This window comes from Ambystoma mexicanum, chromosome 1q (assembly GCF_040938575.1).
Source record: "Ambystoma mexicanum isolate Mex_15411 chromosome 1q, UKY_AmexF1_1, whole genome shotgun sequence".
In the NCBI taxonomy this organism is placed as follows: Eukaryota; Metazoa; Chordata; class Amphibia; order Caudata; family Ambystomatidae; genus Ambystoma; species Ambystoma mexicanum.
Genome location: NC_090922.1, coordinates 540,283,018 through 540,301,729, shown reverse-complemented (window position 1 = coordinate 540,301,729; position 18,712 = coordinate 540,283,018).

Genomic DNA, 18,712 nt, shown 5'->3' with positions numbered 1-18,712 from the left:
TGTCGGAAGAAAAATCCCACCAAAACCCCCTTGCTTGGTTCGGGCTCCCTTGCTATGCTCGGTCGCTCCCGTGTATTTGGGGGAAACATTTAGCCCCTCCAATTAGAAAATTCACCAGCCGCCACTGAACCCAAGTGCTCTCAGGGATGTAGTGGGGACAGTCAGATTGAAACTCCTATATTTTCTTTTAAGCAGAGTCTGTCTACCCAGGACAACATTGTCAAAAGTGATATCTGGAAATAAATACAAATTAGAGGTGAAGACCAAACATTAAATCAAGCATGGGGATTACTACCAGTTATTTGACATTCCCCTTATGGCAGCTGCTCAGTATTGCTATTTACAGAGGGATCAAGGGAAATCAACATTGGTCTTACACATATTTGGCAGCAAAATGTATGTTCTAATTGCAATTCCACATTGGTGATATATGTCATTTTCCATGCCACCTTCTCTACATTGACATGATGAAGAGAAAAATAAGAACACACATATGCGTACATTACAGCTGCATACATAATAAGGTCATTTCAGCACCCATAGTAAAACACCTTGTTGAAAGAAATCTACACAGAAAATATATTAAGTGGACAGGGTGAAAGAATTGAACATCAAGATAGAAACATTGCAGTGTTAATTTTGTTTAAATTTGAGCAAAGGCTGATTTGTTTGACTAGGAGCTATGAGAGCGGCCTGAATGAAGCAATTGAATGGAGAAGCATGTGTGTTTTGCAATGAATGTAAAAGCCAATATGGGATTCATATATCATTTTTACAGAATCTTTATCTTGAACAATTTGTAGATGATGTCACTTAAATCATTAAAGTTCATTATGATGTGTGTTTTTCAATATGACAACCTGATGCCTGCTTCTATGCGGATTTGGAATGCCATTAAGTCCATTATATTGAAGGTTTTTACATTTAGCTTTGAATGTTCCATTACATCATTTGGGCAATTGTAATATGGAATATGTGCTAAGTTGTATCTAAATATGTTAGTACATGTGGATGTAGCTGCCCCCACAATGCTCTCTAAAGGTTTCTATACTGACATGTATAACATATATATCAACGTCTTAAAATGTATGCAATGTTTACGCACACAGTACACAATCGTAGAAGATCATCATGTTATACGTGGTGAAGTCATATGTTTGTGTGATAACATCACCAAGAAAGCTTGCAAAAATGATGGAATGTAGAATATCTGGGGTATAACCTCAGACTCACAAAGTAATCATTCTTGCTTTTTGGTATGCTTCAAAGGGGTTTTTAAGAAATAATGATAAAATGTGAGGTAAGCCCCTTTTCTCATTTCAAATCCCTTTTATTGACGGGATATGTCTTGAAAAGAATTGTACACATAATGGACCGGTATTCAGATACATTTATTATATCTCAGTAGGTATCCTGGAGAACCTCCTGTGCAAGAGGTTTTTCAAACACTATTGAATTAAAGTTAAGCCTGAAAAATAAAGGTTAGTATAGGTGCACTTTATTCATTTGTAATGGACACCATAAAGAAAGTAAAATGTCAGTATAACAATATGGTATTCCTCACACAATATTTGGTCTTCCTTTTGTTTTGTTTCCTGCAGGCGAAAGCAGAATCAATAAAGATGTCTGCCTACTTCAAGAGCTTGATGACCACGATCAATTTACGGAATGGGATATATTCCCCTCTAGAAATTGTTGGGTGCTTACAGTCATTGAATGAAGGTATGGTTAAATGTGTATACCAACTTGCCCAGCATGATAATGATCAAATGTTTTGTCTATCCAACAATTTGGAAAAAAATACTTTAAGAGCTAGATATGAAAAAAAGAGCCCAGCCTTAATTTTTTATTTTTGTAGTGGTCCTTCCATATGATGCATGTTCCCACTTGATGAGGTTCTCATAATTCCCAGGGGGAATGAAACATGCCATTCAAATGATCGCAACTTGCTCAGAGAAAGCAAATGCCATTAAAAAGAAATGAATCAGGAAAGATATAACAGGCATTGTCACACAATGGTCTGTATTCAAAGTCATAGTGCAAACATTGCATCCAGTCCCCGGTCTGCCTGAGAGTAGGACTGGGACAATCAGTACTGAATGATTCCCAGACCCAATGAGAAAGCAACTAGTTAGAAACTACCAGGTCTCAAAGAAAATGGGTGTTCGTGACTGCATTTCCCAAGATGCACCAGGTTTAGAGATCCAAAATCCATGGTGGATTCCGTAGTGTCTTTCAGGGATTCAGGGAAAGATATGCCATGGGGAAACACTAATACAGCCAAAAAAACTCCTTATTTAACAGGCACAGGGATAAACCCAACATATGCCAACCTCCACTCCTGCCCACAGCAGCACTGGTTGTGAAGGAGAACAGTCTTCTCCCTTGCCTGCAGCATTTAAAGAGAGAAATACTTCCTTCCCTCTCCCCAAAGGACACATTATTTTTGCACATGTGGAAACTTAGTCAAGGTTTTCCTGTCCTTTGTGATGTCCTTGTTAAAAATTAGAAAAGGTCAAATTGTAGGGGGAAAACCAGGAAGCAAGGCAGAAGCAGAGCAGCATCAAACACCAGCTCCTGCACTTCAAAGCAAACTGAAATAAATCCAAAATGCCCAAAGGCCTTTTAAGGACTTCCTCTGGCATGGAATAGGAAGCCAATTCACCAATGAATTTGAAGGTTTGTGTCGGACAATGGGAGAACATGAGGACTTTATAACTGAAGCTCAGAAACACAGACAGCGCTATTTGGGATGAGAGATGAAGAGAGGAGTTTGCTGAGGAAGCGGGAAAGCACCAGAGCAGGGACACCCTTTAATTATAATTATTATAAATATAATTGTTCTTTTATAGCATGCTTAATACCAACAAGTGGATTCTATGCGCGGGGATCAGGATTCGAACCTGTCTGCGCTGCGTTGTCTTGCTTCCAAGACAAATGCATTGCCCCTGAGCTATCCTTCCTCCCCAATCCCAAGAGAGGGGTGTGCTCCAGTGAGGGCTATCAGATCCCCTGATCCCTAGAAGAGTGGCTTGCTCCAGTGAGTGGGGGCCCTGAACCTCAGAAGAATGGTGTGCTCCAGAGAGGGGGAGAAGAGCCCCTATGAAACCCAAAATAGGTTTGCTCCAGTGAAGGGTAGAGAAAAAACCTGAACCCCCGAAAGATGGTATATTCTAGTGAGGAGAAGAACCCCTCTGGGGCCTCAAAAGAGGGATGCGCTTCCTTGAGGAAAAGGTGAGCCCTTGATATCCCAGAAGAGGGATTGGATCCAGTGAGGGGGATGAGACCCCCTAGAGACCAAATTAAATAAATCCCTGACCATAGAGAAATGAGGGATGAGAGGTAGTAAGAGAGAGAGGGACTTTGACCCCCCCCCCCCAAAGAGGGGCTGTGTAACAGAAGAGGAGAGCCCCTGGAATCCAGATGAGGGGCCTGCTACAGTGAAGAGGGAGAGTGACCAGCGCCTTATATACCAGGGAGGGTAAACAGGCCACTACATCCCTGGGTGTGGAAGAGTGGGCAGGGCCCTATATCCCTGGGAGAGTGAGCAGGCACTATATCCTGTGGTGCGTATTAATGATTAGGGCAACATATCCATGGGTGTGGAAGGGTGGGCAGGGTACCATGTCCTTGAGTAAAATAACAGAGGAGGTCCCCAAGTAACAGAGAGAAGGAGAGCCCCAGTAAAGGGGAGGACTTTGGAACACTTGGCAAAGGGAACAAGCCCTAAATCTGGAGAGACGTAGAGAGACTTTGTGGTCCCCAGAGGAATTGATAAAGACTGAATTCTAGAGCAACCTAAACAGGAGACCTTCCTGTCTATAAAGTGTTCTGAATGCATTTTTGTTTCCTGTCATTCGTTTATAATACAGAGTTCAAGGATTGCATACATCTCCCCAGAATCTTTATGTTATAGCCATTCTGAGCCAATTTCCAGTCTTATGTTTTACTATTGATTAATAAAACCCTTAAAACTTACTGCAGTGTTAGTAGTTGTGTGTTTGCTCTGCCATATGACAATTGGTTCATGTTGACAGAAGGAAGATCATCTTGTGTGACTAGTGCTCGGTTTTAGGCTGTTTGAAGTGTATATAGATGGCAATGTTGTTTTTGTAGGAAAATTATTATAATGGTATTTATTGAGCGGGAAAAGTACTGTAATTTGACACTTTTTAAGAAATTGGTGTGCTTTTATTCTGTATGTTAATGTTTTATACTATAAAATTGTAATTAAAGTGAACAATTAAAAAATATATATGGTGATTTTGCTCATTAGGTTGGGTAATCCATAAAGGTTTGCGGAATTCTATTTTACTTAGAGGATAGCACAATTTGTTTTGAAAGTGATACATGAGGTCTATTTGATGTCGTAAGTAATTTGCGATTCCATCACTTAGATCACGTGTGACACCATGAGCAGTGGGAGGCATTTTTCACTTGTCTGTATTTTTTATCTTAGGTTTTGTATTTCAACAGCATCCCCACAAATTAAGATTTCTTACTGAGAAGATATAAAGGTTTAATAGATCGTCCTTGTGCTGAAAGATGCTCTCTGAGACCTGCATTTATGTGTTGGCTACGAAGAACGGACAATACACAAAACCTCAGTGTTTATTTATTCTCAGTTATCTGCCACACCGATCTTAAACTGCCACATTATTTTAATCTACTGTAGTGCAAATGGGAATATTGTCACTTAGGCATGACAAATGTATTTATTTAAGATTTATAAAGCCCGAACTATGGCCCAAAGGCATCAGGGCACAAATTAACTCTATACACCATGTTCATCGCATAGAGTGCCTTGAAAACGCAGAGTGCCTTGAAAGAGCGTGAAGTACCATGTCATCTGAAACTTTTTTTTACTTGTGGCTGTTAGGTGGCGCTAAAGTGCCGCTAAAGTGCCACCTATAACCAGAAACTATTGCATTGGGGCACAGCTAGGGCGAGATAGCATATGGGGAGGGGCACCAAACATATAGGTGTTGTTTGATTATTTACCCACCCATTAACTGCCCGTGGCCATGCTGATCGCTATGGTCATTCCCACCAACGTCCAGCCCCTCTCCACCCAAACCACATCCTACTGGGATCTCTTTGAGCTAGCTCATGAAACCGTAACATCATCCTTTGCTCTGAAAGTGCCTGACTGTTATTTCAAAGCAGTCTTCTGCGAGTTAACGGCTTAGTTAGAGTTATAAATGTGCTACTGGCGTAATCAGATGTTTTATGCAGGTCTACCTTCAGCCACCTATGCGTTTCCTTCACTGAAGTCCTGTAAAAAAAAAAACAAGCATTGGCAAAGCCAACAGTTCTGGCTTGTGTATAGGCATTTGCCAGGCACGGCTATTATATGCCCAGGTACTCACACCATTTTGCAGCTGCTATCATAAATGGCCAACAAGTACCACTAGTGCAGTGCCTGGAAAAGGCCTTTCCCAGGCCTACACAAAAGGCCAAACTGTTGGCATTGCCAATGCCTGTTCTTTGTGGATTTAAGTACTTTTGGGGTTTATTCTGAAAAACATGAAGATGGCACCTCTCAAATGGTTTTATGGCACATTGGCAGTATGCATCACAGCACTGCAGTAATAATTTTTGTGCAGACTTTAATGTCTATAGAAAAAACACATATAGGGCCTCATTACAAATCGGCCGGTATGGAAACAACGGTGGCGGTAAATCCGCCGTCACCGTTGTTTCCATGCCGGGCGATCACAACTCCTGCAGGCGGGAGGTGATGTTCCCGCCAGGTCTGACCTGGCGGGTTTAACACCGCCCGCCTGCAGGCGGACGAGGAAACACCGGCAGCATGACGAGATGCTGCCGGTGTTTCCATGATCCCCATTCCCACTGAGTCCTATAGGACTCAATGGGAATGGGGATTAACACCATTCCGCCTCCGTGATTCCCGGGAAACCGGGGTTGTAATGCCCCAGTAATTCCAGGAATCACGGAGGCAGAATGGTAATACGAGTCCGGCGGTAACCAGGCGGTTTTACCGCTGCGGTTACCGCCGGACTCGTAATGAGGCCCATAGTCTGGCGAACACCAAAGCTGGCCCAATTTGTGCGCTGTTGGTTTTATGAAATTGTCTCCAGAGTCAGCAGCCAGTAAGGACACTACGTAAATTAGAAGAGAATGTTCTCGTTCCATATGTGCGCTGCCTCAATCTTAGGGGAGGCTATTCAATTGCAAAGAGCCTTAGACATTAAATCCTGGTGGCCCAGTGTGACACATTTAAAGGAGGGAATAACCTGAAGATTGGTGCCAGTTGAATGCAGCAGTCGAGAAGGGGGGATAGATTTTCAGTTTAGCAGCCAGGCAAACGGCGGCTTGCACCCAAACGGCCCATAAAGACCTGGCGGGCAATCTTAAAATCAACTCTATCACTAACAGTTCATCTAAGAAGGGAACATCATAGATTGCAGAAGTGATCCCATTTACGGGTGCCACAAATCAGGCAAGCTGCTGCATTCTGAGCATCCATATATGGTTCAGCAGGTTAAATGGGGCACCTGCCACCAGGCCATTACACTAATGCATTCTGGAGTTTATAAGTTTATAAGTGCACCCACCACTGGGACTCAATTACACCTCAGGATGAATTTGATAATCCCTCTCAGTTTATGCAGTTGAAAAAAAAAGCACTGGCAACTGCCTGTGCCCGAAACATTGATGACAGATCAGAGACTCACCAACACCACAGGTTTTAACTTTGGATTTAGAGCTGGCAGCAGGAGGGGGAAACTATTGACATGTCTGGCATACTAACCGAGCAGACGCTTCAACGGCACCCGTGTCAAGTCGCTTGCCTTGCTGTGGGGGCAACAAGTGGTGCAAACAAAGGGGACAGGTGCCTACCCAAGGTAGCCGATGATGGACCCGGGGGTGGTATGGGAAGGATCCACTGGTCACCTTCACTTAGCTCCCATCTCAGAGCAGAGATCAGTGATCAGATGCTGCCTACTAGGGACATGGCCCCTTTAAGGGACACCGCCCCTACACCTGAAAAGTAGAGATCACATGGAATAATCCAGCCTCTCAAGAGCAAAGACATTCACATAGCCCTGCTAACATTCCATCTTGCAACAAAAAAACCTAATCTATTACGGAGAGACCCATGGTTGAGGCTATAACACTTCAAAAGCTCAGAGAAGTTTCCCCAGAGACTCATTTCCACAAGTATTACGATGTTGCTACTTTACTGTTAAACAACAGCCTTTCCACTCACAAATGATACAATCTTAGCAATCCATTGTCTAATGGCTGAGTTTCCATTTGCAAGTGATATATGATTGCAAGTGTACCGAAAACAAGCATTCCTTTTACACATACACGTATTAAAGATACTTTTAAAGAATGTGTTTGCATCTGTTTCACACACTGCAAGAGCAGAGAAGCTGGGTCCTCCCAAGGCAGTGCTCTGCAGTACCTGAAATGTGTAAGGAAGAAGGTACCAAAATGGCAGACAGGTCAGATATAGGCTTGGTCTGGCCCCTAAAACCAGCGCAGGCTCGATGAGCCTATTAATGGCCACCTATGACAGCTGTCACTAGTTCTAGAACACAGATGCAGACCATCACAGGGTGCCCAGCTCAGGGGAGGAAACACAGCCCCATAAATCCCCAAGCGCTTAGTCTGATAGTGTGGGTGTTTGAAGTACAACGCGGAAAGTTGAGACAGCATTTTGTTTGGAGAAAAGGTTAAGGAGAGATAAAAAGATTGAGCAAGATTGGGGAGGATGTAGGAGAGGCGCAGAAGGCTGGGTCATACTGGAGACTGGGAGCTCTAGGAGAGACCCTGCAGACGCAATCAGTAAGAGACAAGAGAGTTGAAGCAAGAGGCAAGGAGCGGTAGAGTGATGATTTTAAGTTGAATTTTCAGAATCAACTATTTGGGTGGATTCTGAGAGGCCGCCCTATTATAGTGAACAGGGAGAAGACGCTGATGCTAGCCAAACTCAATTAAGATAGGGTAGGAGAGAAGTAAGGCTCAGACTCTGGAGGGTGTGAGAGTGGGTAGGCTACAATGAGACACACACAGAGCACACCAATAATTTAAGTCAGAAAGAAGATGTAAAAAAATATACAATTATTTACTAGAACTTTGAATACACCCTAAGCAATGAAAACCTCACGTAAGCATAGTCTACTTATGCACGTATATAATTCCACTGTTTCGGGGTTCTGATAGAAGAACACCAGTATTTTACCTTTTAAAAAGTTAGGTAGTTCCAAGCAATGCTGAAAGAAATATTTCAGACAACTGTCTATGGTAAAGTAAGTGAAAAACAGTTAGCAATTTTGAACCAGCTGCAGATGGGTAAGTACACTGTTAGCAAACAGTTGTAACACCCACATGAAAACCTTAATTTAAGTCCCTAATTCTTAATAAGTCCTGGCCTGCTAGTATATGAAGGCTAATGTCCTAAAGTTACCATTTCCCGACAATTCACTTTGCAGGCGGGTTTCACTATGTGATTCGTGAACAAGAGTTGCCGAAGTCAACAGTTGAGGTAAGTGTTCCAGAATTAGGAAAACAAGGTAAGTAAAGATCTTACACATTACTCTCCCAATCCCACCACTCTAGGGGAACCCCTGGGGGGGATTCTTGACCAGAACACCACTGATCTTAGCCAGTCAAGAGAGATAGGGTTAGGACTTTACACCCAAACAACCCAATGTCACAAGGGAAGTAGGAATAGGAATGTCAACTCACCTCCCTTACTCATATTTCATCAGCAACCACTTCAGGGGTTCCTGATTCTGCTGTGCCCACTTACTTTTAGGGAGGTTCAGGGGTGCAGAGGTTATGTTCGGCATCAGGACTGGGTCCAGCTAGTCGACGGTTCCAGGCTCTAGTGAGACAACGCAGGAGACTGGACAGCTGTACACCCTTGGCACGACAGGATGAAGTTCTCCTCAGACCAGCAACCTCAGGGAACCACCAGGACACAAAGAAGGTGGGTTGCAGCAGTAGTCAACAAGATCAGGCGGTGATAGCTGATCATTGATGCAAGAACATAGAATAGCCTTCTGTAGGGTTTCTCTTTGGTCAGGAAGGCAGCAAACTCCAGGTGAAGCCTTCTTATTCAAGGATGAATTGAGAACAGCGATAGGTGCAGCTAGGCTGCCCTGGGGAGAGCTGGTCAGTCCCCCGGGTGATCCAGGGACACTTCCAAAGGCTCAGCAGGCACAAATCCTTGATCAGGGGTCTGGACAGGTTGCTTCCACCAGTCCAGTGTTGAAGCACCAACAAGGGTCTTCTGCAGATCTGTAAAGCGGAGCAGGGCATCACCAGGCATCACCAGGGTTTGACTGGAGTCAATGCTGGTTGCCTGCAGCCGTTGTCCTTGGCTGCACTTCTGCGTAGGGCTATTGGCTCCAATAATGACCTCTCAAATAGCTGCAGGAGTCCTTATATACAGAATTTGGACTGATACACCCCAAAACACACCAATGGCAAGGATCTGCACCATTCAAAATGGCAGCAGCTGTCCAATCATGGACAGCCTTTGGCCAAAACATCTGTCCAACAACAGACAAACTTTGGCTTGAATGTGGACAGGTCCAGGCAGACAGAAACCCCCCAGCCCCTGCAATCAGCCCCACACACCGACCACCACTTTACCTAGGAAAGAAGAGGCTTTGCCAGAGAAAGGGATTTTTATACAAGGCAATTCCCGACCCAAGGCAGCAGGAAGATAGCCAACTTGTAAAATGGCCAATAGACAACCATCTCGTGGCACGATCATTTTTGAATATATGGTACTCTGAATGGCATTTTGTGCTAAAATGCAAAAGCGCACAAGAGAAAAGCAAAAAACATGATCAAAAAGTATCTGCTGCCACCAGCCCATCCTGGACACATTGGGCCTGATTTACAAAAGTGTTTTCTAATGGGGCAATTCCCATGGGAAAACTCTCTGTGAATCGGGGCTATTGTCTGCGACACTAAAGTTGTACAAGAACAAATTATAGGGACAGAAATCATCCCAAGCCTCAATTCACAGTAAGGCAATGTGTGCAGTTTAAAAAATAACAAGAAATATATATATATATGTAAGGTAAGGGAGGAGAACTGGAACACGCATCTAACACTATGTGCCAGCACATAGTGTATGGAATTTGAGAGTCCCCACCCCCCCCCCCCCCCCCCGTGCAATGAGTTTTGGCAACTGTAGGGACTAATGCGGTCTTCTACAACTGGACTGTTGAAATAAAGCAGTAATGACACGTGCGGATTATACTGCAAAGGTTTGTGAGCAGACCGCAATGAGGGTCCAAGAGCGGGAAGGGAAATAATGCCCCGGATTTAGCACGCTGTATTCTCTGGACTCTTTCTATTGAACAGCACCATGGGGAGTGTCCTTACTTCTTAACCCTTCATTCCGACATCATTTTAGGAGTCCTTTGTTTGCAGCCGTTTTCAGAATTTTTTTACTTTACCTCTCCTTGGCAACGCATGTTTGTCGTTAGAGTAATTAGGCTGTGTCTTTGAAACATGTATTGCATTATGGAATTGTGGCGGCGTAATGAATGTGGGCAATGGGGACATGGTGGATTGGGTCTGCTTTAGATTGCTCCTGCCCTCCATTCTTCTGCTCAACGTCTTTTTCCTCAGTGTACTACTGCATCTTATCATACTGGAGTAACAGGGAGCGTGGACGTGACTGTATCGGAAGTTGAGTCCGAGTGCGGATTTGCAATGGCAACTTTTATGGAAATGTGCTTGCCTTGATTATAACATGCCACTGGTTGCATGGAATGTACTGTATTTGATAGGAGTTCAATGTTTAAATAATTTAGGAGGATGCAATTAGAGAATGCGGCATGTTGCATGTGAAGTCATTAACATCCTTGTTTTTTGGCGATTGAGGCTTATTAACTATCCTAGAGCTGAAGGAGGGGAATAGTTGTTCTACTATATCAATATTGAGGCTCTGTGATAGATTGTAGCAAGGGGGGCTTTTACTGGGGCCAGAAGTTGTATTGTTTCGATTGTATTAGACTCTAAATATTTGTACAATGTTACAATGTTACAATGTGTGTTGAGGTGATTCTGGCGGTATTCTTATTTTGCTTTATTTTAATAATGATTGGGGCAGTCGGGTTTAGAGGGCATGAGGGTGTTTACTAGGTGGGTTGTTGGTTATAGTTGGGTGGAGTATAGCCCCATTCATATTAAAAGGTCAGGTTTCTTGTAATGCTCATATTTGTTTCATGGCTTTGTTGATGTAGGTCATGTTTATTGGGTAGGTTATGGTATATAGTAATTGCAACTGTTTGACATTATTATTATTTTTTTTTAAAGGGTTGCTTTGGCTGTAGTCTGATTAATATGTCTAAGTTAGTTCTTTTTTGGGGTGGACTGTGTAAATTATGTAGGAAAGGATGCAATAAAATGTATAGCTAGGTAAGGGATTCTGAGAGATGGTCAGGATTTGGTTTAGTTGTGAATATAATGTTGCTTTGTTGAGATCCATGGTGTTTTGGGTTTCGTTCAAACAATGTTCATGCTTTCTGTTTATGTGCTGTCTTTTGTTGTCTGGGTGTGGGAATTGGAAATGTTTAACTTTTTTGCATTGACTGGATACGCTATAAGAATGAATGAATGAATACTGATGGTGACTTGATGGAGTTCATATACATGATGCCGGTTTCTGATCCAGATGAGTTCGTTTTCAGTGTGTAGTTGGAATGTGAAAGTGTTAAATTGTTTACTTAAAAGGAAAAAAGTGTTGCCCAAGCTATGACGGGAAGAAATTGACGTAGTTCTGTCACAAGAATCACACATAGCAGATGGTACTGGAAATTTATTAACTAATCCTAAATGTACAAAAGTATTTTTGAATAGCTACACATCTAATTCTAGAGGGGTTGGAATTATGTTTAGAAAAGGTTTCAATGGATGTGTTGATAGAGTAAGTATGTATCCTGAAGGACGTATTATTTTGCTGGATTTAAAAATTGAGGGCAGGATGCTGACAATTGGATCCGTTTATGGTCCCTGTGCGGGAGGAGGGAAACTCTTTAAGTCTTTGAAGGAGATGTTACGTAGCATGGGAGGGGAGTCTATCGTCATTGGAGGAGATTTTAATTGTGTGATGGATCCTGTATTGGATAGGTCTTCGTCATGTAGTTTCACTGGCCAGTCATCTAGTAGAGAGTTCCGAGATTTTATGGGAATTTTTGATCTGGTTGATGTTTGGAGGAATTCTCATGGGAAGGTTAGGGAATTTTCATTTTATTCGCCGGTACATGACTCGTATTCGAGGCTTGACTATATCCTTATGTCAGATAATTTAACTGAGACGGTTTTGGATGCACGGATAGGGGAAAGGCACCTTTCGGACCATTCTATGGTAACTGCAAGGTTGTCAGTCGTTTCTGAGTGGAAAGGCATTTATAGATGGAGGTTGAAACCATTTGGGCTGAAAAATGAGGATGTTTTGGTAGCATTAAAAATGTTTATTCCCACTTATTTTCAAGAACATTGTGGGTCAGCAGATAGTATGGTAGTGTGGGACTCTTTAAGGCTTCTGTTCGGGGACAACTAATAAATTGGACTGCTAGAGTCTGAAGCATTGAAGATGCTAAACTGAAGGAACTGGAAGGGGAACTTGTAAAATTGCAGAGATGCTATGCGTTAACAAATTATGTGAAAATAAGGACTAGTATGGAGGTGGTCAAAGAAAAGTTACAATGTGAGTTGAATTTGCATGCAGAAAAAGGATTGTATTATGTGAAACAAACATATTGGGAAGTTAAGGGAGGGATCGTGGGGGAAACATTTTGGCTAATAAACTAAAGAGTTATTCTGAGAGGGTGTATATCAAGAAAATTGTAAATGATCGTGGTGATGTCCTGGTCAAAAAGGGTGACATTGGTGAATGCTTTCATTTATTTTATGCAGATTTGTATAGAGAGGAAGTGGTCCCACAGATGGAATAGTTGGATGCCTTTTTTGAGAAAATGTTCTTCCTGTTATCTCTGAGGAAGACAGGAATTGTTTGGACAGTCCAGTCGATCCTACGGAGGTCTCACTGGCGATTAGAGAGCTCACAAAAGGAAAGTCACTGGGGATGGATGGTTTGACTGTAGAATTCTATCAGGAATTTCATGAGGTATTGACGCCCATTTTGTGTGATTTGTATAATTATATTCTAAGGGAAGGGAGGTTGTGTGTAACAATGAGAGAGGCTATAATTACAGTGATTCGGAAACCAGGGAAAGATGCAACTAAATGCTGCAATTATAGACCTATCTCGTTGCTTAATGCCGATATGAAGATTTTCACTAAAATCTTGACTACTCGACTTAATAAATATGTGGGAGAATTGATTGAACGATCTCAGACAGGATTTATGAAGAACCGATATGGATATGACAATATCAGAACGTTGCTGGATGTTCTGGATTTGCCAGAGTCTGAGATCAAAGATGTTTTAATTATTTTTCTGGATGCTGAAAAAGCATTTGATTGGGTGAACTGGAGATATGTGTAAATGGGGGTTTTTCGGAATCGTTGCAGTTTTTTTAGGGGCACGCGGCAAGGTTGTCCTTTGTCCCCCTTGTTGTTTAATTTAGTGTTAGAGCCTTTATTGGTGTATATTCGGCAGCATAGGGGGATTAGAGGTTTGAGTGTGGGGGATGGAGAAGTTAAGGTGTTGCAGACAATGTTGTGGTTGTATTGAGTAATCCTGCTGAGGGGGGGTGTTTTGTTGAAGAGTATTTTGGACGAAGTAGGTGAATTATCAGGTTATCGGATTAATTGGGGGTAGACTGATAGGTTTCCTGTAAGAAGCTCACCACTGCAGGAACATCTATTAGGATGGGATTGCAAATGGGAGAATGTGAGTGTAAAATACTTAGGTATACACATTATTCATGATATAAGTAAACTGGTCATTTATAATGTAGATAGGATTATAGAGGTTCTTTGTGGAGATATTAGGAGATGGGCGCGATTCACACTGTCAGTTTGGGCCAAAGTTAATGCAATCAACATGATTTTATTGCCAAAGGTCCTGTATATTATTCAATCATTGCCCTTACTTTTCACAATGAAGGTGTTGCAGTGGTTGGATAGATTATTTCAGGATTTTCTTTGGGGAGTGGGGAAAAGAGCCAAAATTCCTTGTTATATTATGATCCGCAGTGTCAAGGATGGGGGTTTTGGATACCCGATTCTTAAAAATTATTGTAATGGTTTCCTTTTGAAAAAGGTGTCTAGCTATTCTGTTGATGATCAAAACCAGGCGCCTTGGAGGGTGCAGATTGAAAAGCAAAAAATCTCGCCGTATGACATTAAATGTTTGTATTCGTTTGGGAAGTTGCCTGGGAAATTGAGGTCATTGAAAACAACTTTGGCGACGAAAGAGGCATTGACGTCACTAATAGTGGAAAATGATCAAGGATTATTTATTTACAAGGAGGCCTCCCTTTGGCACAACCCTGGGCTGCAGATTAATAATAGACCTTTGAATTGGAGAAGTTGGATTTGTAGGTGTATTTTGAAGGTTTGTGATATTTGGGGAGAGGATGGAATAGTCTCCTTTCAAAGGCTGGTGGAACCATTTGGATTACAAAACAGAGAGTTAAGCAGGTATAGTGAGTTGGTGGATTTCATATCTGAAAGGATTCGAATGATGGAAGCTCCGCTTTGCGGGAACCTGAGGTTCTCAATCTATTGGCCTGTGGATCACATAAAGTATCTGACATTTTGAAAGTTATGCAATTGGATGTGCAGTGGTCTGATTCATGGGAAAAATTGAGGTTAGCATGGACAGAGGAATTGGGTAGAGAATTAACACCACTTGAAAGGGAAAGGGTCTGGAGAGTCTCAATTAGGGCTAAAGTGGATTTGCAACTACGCTACATTCATCAGAGGATTTTGGGTAGAATTTATTGGACTCCAGCTCGTATGTGTGCCTTGGGTATGAGTGATTGTGACAGTTGTTGGTGTTGTGTTAAGGAGAGAGGAACTTTGATTCACATGGTGTGGAGCTGTGAGAGAGTTAAGAACCTTTGGAGTGATGTGGTTGATAGGATTGATCGGGTTTGGAACATCACCTATCCAAGGAACCCTTGTACGATTATTTTACAATTACTGCGCAGTGATTATAAAATCGACTGGGTGATATCGTGTTGGATTACTAAGGTTTTGCTGGTAGCTACTAAACAGATATTGAAAGTCTGGAAGACGCGGAAGAAACCTTTGGTGGAGGACTGGATTTTTGATCTACAAGTTCTTTCTGCTTACGAAAAGACTATGTTTTGTAAGTTGCACAAAGAAACATTCTATGATGAACAATGGGGGAATTTCATTGATCGTTATGGGGGAGTAGTGATTAATTCTGTGACATGTATTAGGATTGTATCTAGTCTATGTAATATGTTTGTGGAGGGTGGGTGTTTGTGTCTTGTTCTGTGTGGTCTTTTCTTGTTGTGAATGTGGGGTCATTAATTGAAATTATTTTCTGAACTATATTGACTTGTGTTGGGATTAATAGATTTTAATTGACATGTGATTGTTCTTCTTTGATAAAAGTTTCTTATAAGATGCACTTTGTGGTATGTTAGCGACTTGGTTGTTATTTATTTATATGTACTATGTTCTTTATTGCTGAAAGTCTAAATAAAGACTATAAAAAAAACAAGAATTCCAGTAAGGGAGGCAGGGTCTCCCAGCACTGATAGTCTTGGGGACTTATCAATCACCACATAAAAAGTGAGCAAAACACAAGGGAAGTAAACCTGAGGGCTATGCTTAACTCCAGAAAGATAGGCCAGGATGAAGACAAAAGCCAAAAGATAAAGGTGACCCATTGAACTCTATGGCAGAAAAGCAGCAGAAGGAAAATATTTCCTAACTGGTGACCAAAGAGAGTGACACTATTAGGAAGGTGGGTGGTGTTCAGGGGACTGAAGAAGGTGCCCAGAGGGGGGATTAAGTTGAAAGATTTAGAAATAGGTGCATGCGAAAGTAAGAGGACAGTGGTGCTGACAGGAGCAAAGAAGGTGATAGAGCAAGGAGAAACTTGGGGAGGTGTGATAATAGAACCCAAAAGGGTGAAAGAGGTCAGAGGATGAGACAAGAATTGAAAAGTATTGAGAATACTGCTGACATGTGGGAAGAAGCTGTCAGAGAGTGTAGAGACTGTAGAATTGAAGGAAGGAAAATGAACCTAGCCCACCTTGATGAAGAAGGGGATAAAGAGAGTGATGAATCAAAGTCAGAGTGCACAGTTGTGAGTTGGTTACAGAGAGAAAGTAAGAAAGTTGAGTTGGAACAAGAATTGATAAAAGAGATAAAAGGCTAGAGAGTAGGGGTAGGGTTAGGAGAACATAAAGTGGAACTTGGGCAGGAATTGCTGAGAGAGGCATGAAGATGTCACAGCAGGGAAGAGTTCAAAGGAAGCACAGTGACAGAGGGTGAAAGTGGTCAGAATGCAAAAGGTACCAAAAAAGCTATAGAAGGGGGGGCTAGGGCATAGAGGTTGTGGAGGAGGATCTTGATGAGAGGGAACACACAACAGAAGTCAGAGAAGGTGAGGTGGAAGACTGGAGAGCAGAGTAGCTGAAGGAGCTTGATGAGATGAGAGTAGTAGAGAGGCCAGGTCACTGGTAATACGAGTCAACAAGGAGACCACACACTAGGTGGCCTCCCTCTTACCCTGCCAAGCTCCCCTGGCCCATATCATGAATTAGGGAGCTACCACACTCGTGACATAGTCCCTGTACTTCCTTGTCATTAAGACCCCAGTATTCCGCTATGGCAGACCATCTTGAGGAACAGACTGTGGGGATATTGGAGAAGACTAACAGACCACAGACAAACAAGGCCAGGTCACAAAGGATAAGGAGTAGACAAGGTTTGACAACCCTCTGAAACAGGTGTGGCTGTGGATTGTCAAAGAGACTCAGGAGAAGACAAATCCCATGCACTGGGAAAACCACAGGCTGTGTTAAAAGACTTTCCTTTGTTGTATGATGCCTCTGCGGGGAGGGAAGCCCAAAACATTGTGGGGCTGATGAATCCACTTTGAACTTAATTTACCCTGAACTTTTAATTAGTGGAAGCCACTGGCTAATCTTCTTATTCCCATTGCACGTTATGCCTACACAATGTATTATTTTGCCCACTCACAGTGCAGGTTGCATATAAAACCCTTGTGTTTCTGAGTTTGTTTGGTCAAATGATTCCAGCCACAGCCATGCCACGCCTTACAGTCCACAACTACACAGAAGCGTTTGATGGATTGGAATACATGGCTGCATACAAGAGGGCTTGGTTCTTAAGAAATCTGGGACAGAAAGACAGTAGCTTTTCATGTTGGCGGCACAAGCGAAAAAACACGATAACTCAATTTCTGACCATGTGTTCGAGGAGGATCAACTCAGGATTGAGTGTCAGTTTGGCAACAAAGTGAACATGCGGTTGGAACACCACAAGTTCTACACTCCCAGGCAATTGACAAATAAAGTCATCATGGATTTTATGACAACATAAGGGAATTTGCCAGCATGTGCGTATTCAGAGAAATAATTGGCCAACTGATATGTGATCACCTATTTGGTCAATGTAGAAATCCCAAGCACCCAGGAGTGCTCTGGCTCAGCTGCGAAACCATGCTTGACAAAGCCATTGCCATTGTAAAGTGTGTCAATAAGTCCCTGCATTGCATGGCAGAAGTGCAGAAGGGTGTGTGTGTGGTGAAATCATGGACATAGATCAACAGATCAAATGAAACCTGGTGACTGAAGGAGCTGTGTTCTTTCTTTAAAAGAATCACTGTACAGAAACCAAATAATTGTGGGATGTTGTGGGACCTCCAACCTAATTCCCTACTCCTGAGGTATTCTTAGTTTGGCTCTTTCTTTCATTCACTTAATTTCAACAGCTTCACCAAAAAGATGTTTAGTTCCCAATAACAAAAAGAATCTGTTCTTCTTGGACCGGTCAGGAGAATATATCTTTCCCATCTCTGTGTAGAATCTAATCTATTGCAGGACTTCTCCTCTTTCTTGTTTTTCCTATCTAGAGCCCTTTGGTGTGCTTCTCGAAGTCGCTGGGAAGTCGCTGTTACGCTGAGGATCCCCTGCACCGTGTTCGACTTTCAACTGGACTACAGATCTCATTTCATTAATTGGTTGTGAATCCTCCCCCTTCAGCCAGTCCTAAAAATCTCATTCAACAACAGAAAAAGTTCCCACTCTTGAAGGTCTCTTTGAAAGGATCACAGGATTTCAAGGCACAGATTTCAGGGCTTCTCCATGTGGCTTTTCTCCGGTGATGTTGGGATATGACCAACCCCAATTCCTTTGCAGGTCTTGTAGACATTGTTGTGTCTTGGGCACAAGTTGCAGAAACATTTGGAGTTTCTTCTACATCAAAGATCGAACTGTGTTTGCTGTTCCCAATCTCCACAAGAGGGCCTTATCACTTCCTTTCCCTAGAGTTCCGATTTGTACCCTATGTACATCCTCTCTACTCCTCTTCTGGTCCTGGCTCTCCTCAGTGTCATGCCACATGCTCGTTCATCCTTTCACCATGGGTTTAACCTCTTCTAATCGGAAGTTTCACACCTACCACCTGCCTTGGTCAAAGCATGTCCACTCTTTTCTTCCTGCTTTTACTATGACCACACTAGTGTTGGGTACTTCCTCCTGCTTCCAAACCTCCTCCATGCATTCTCACCCAACCA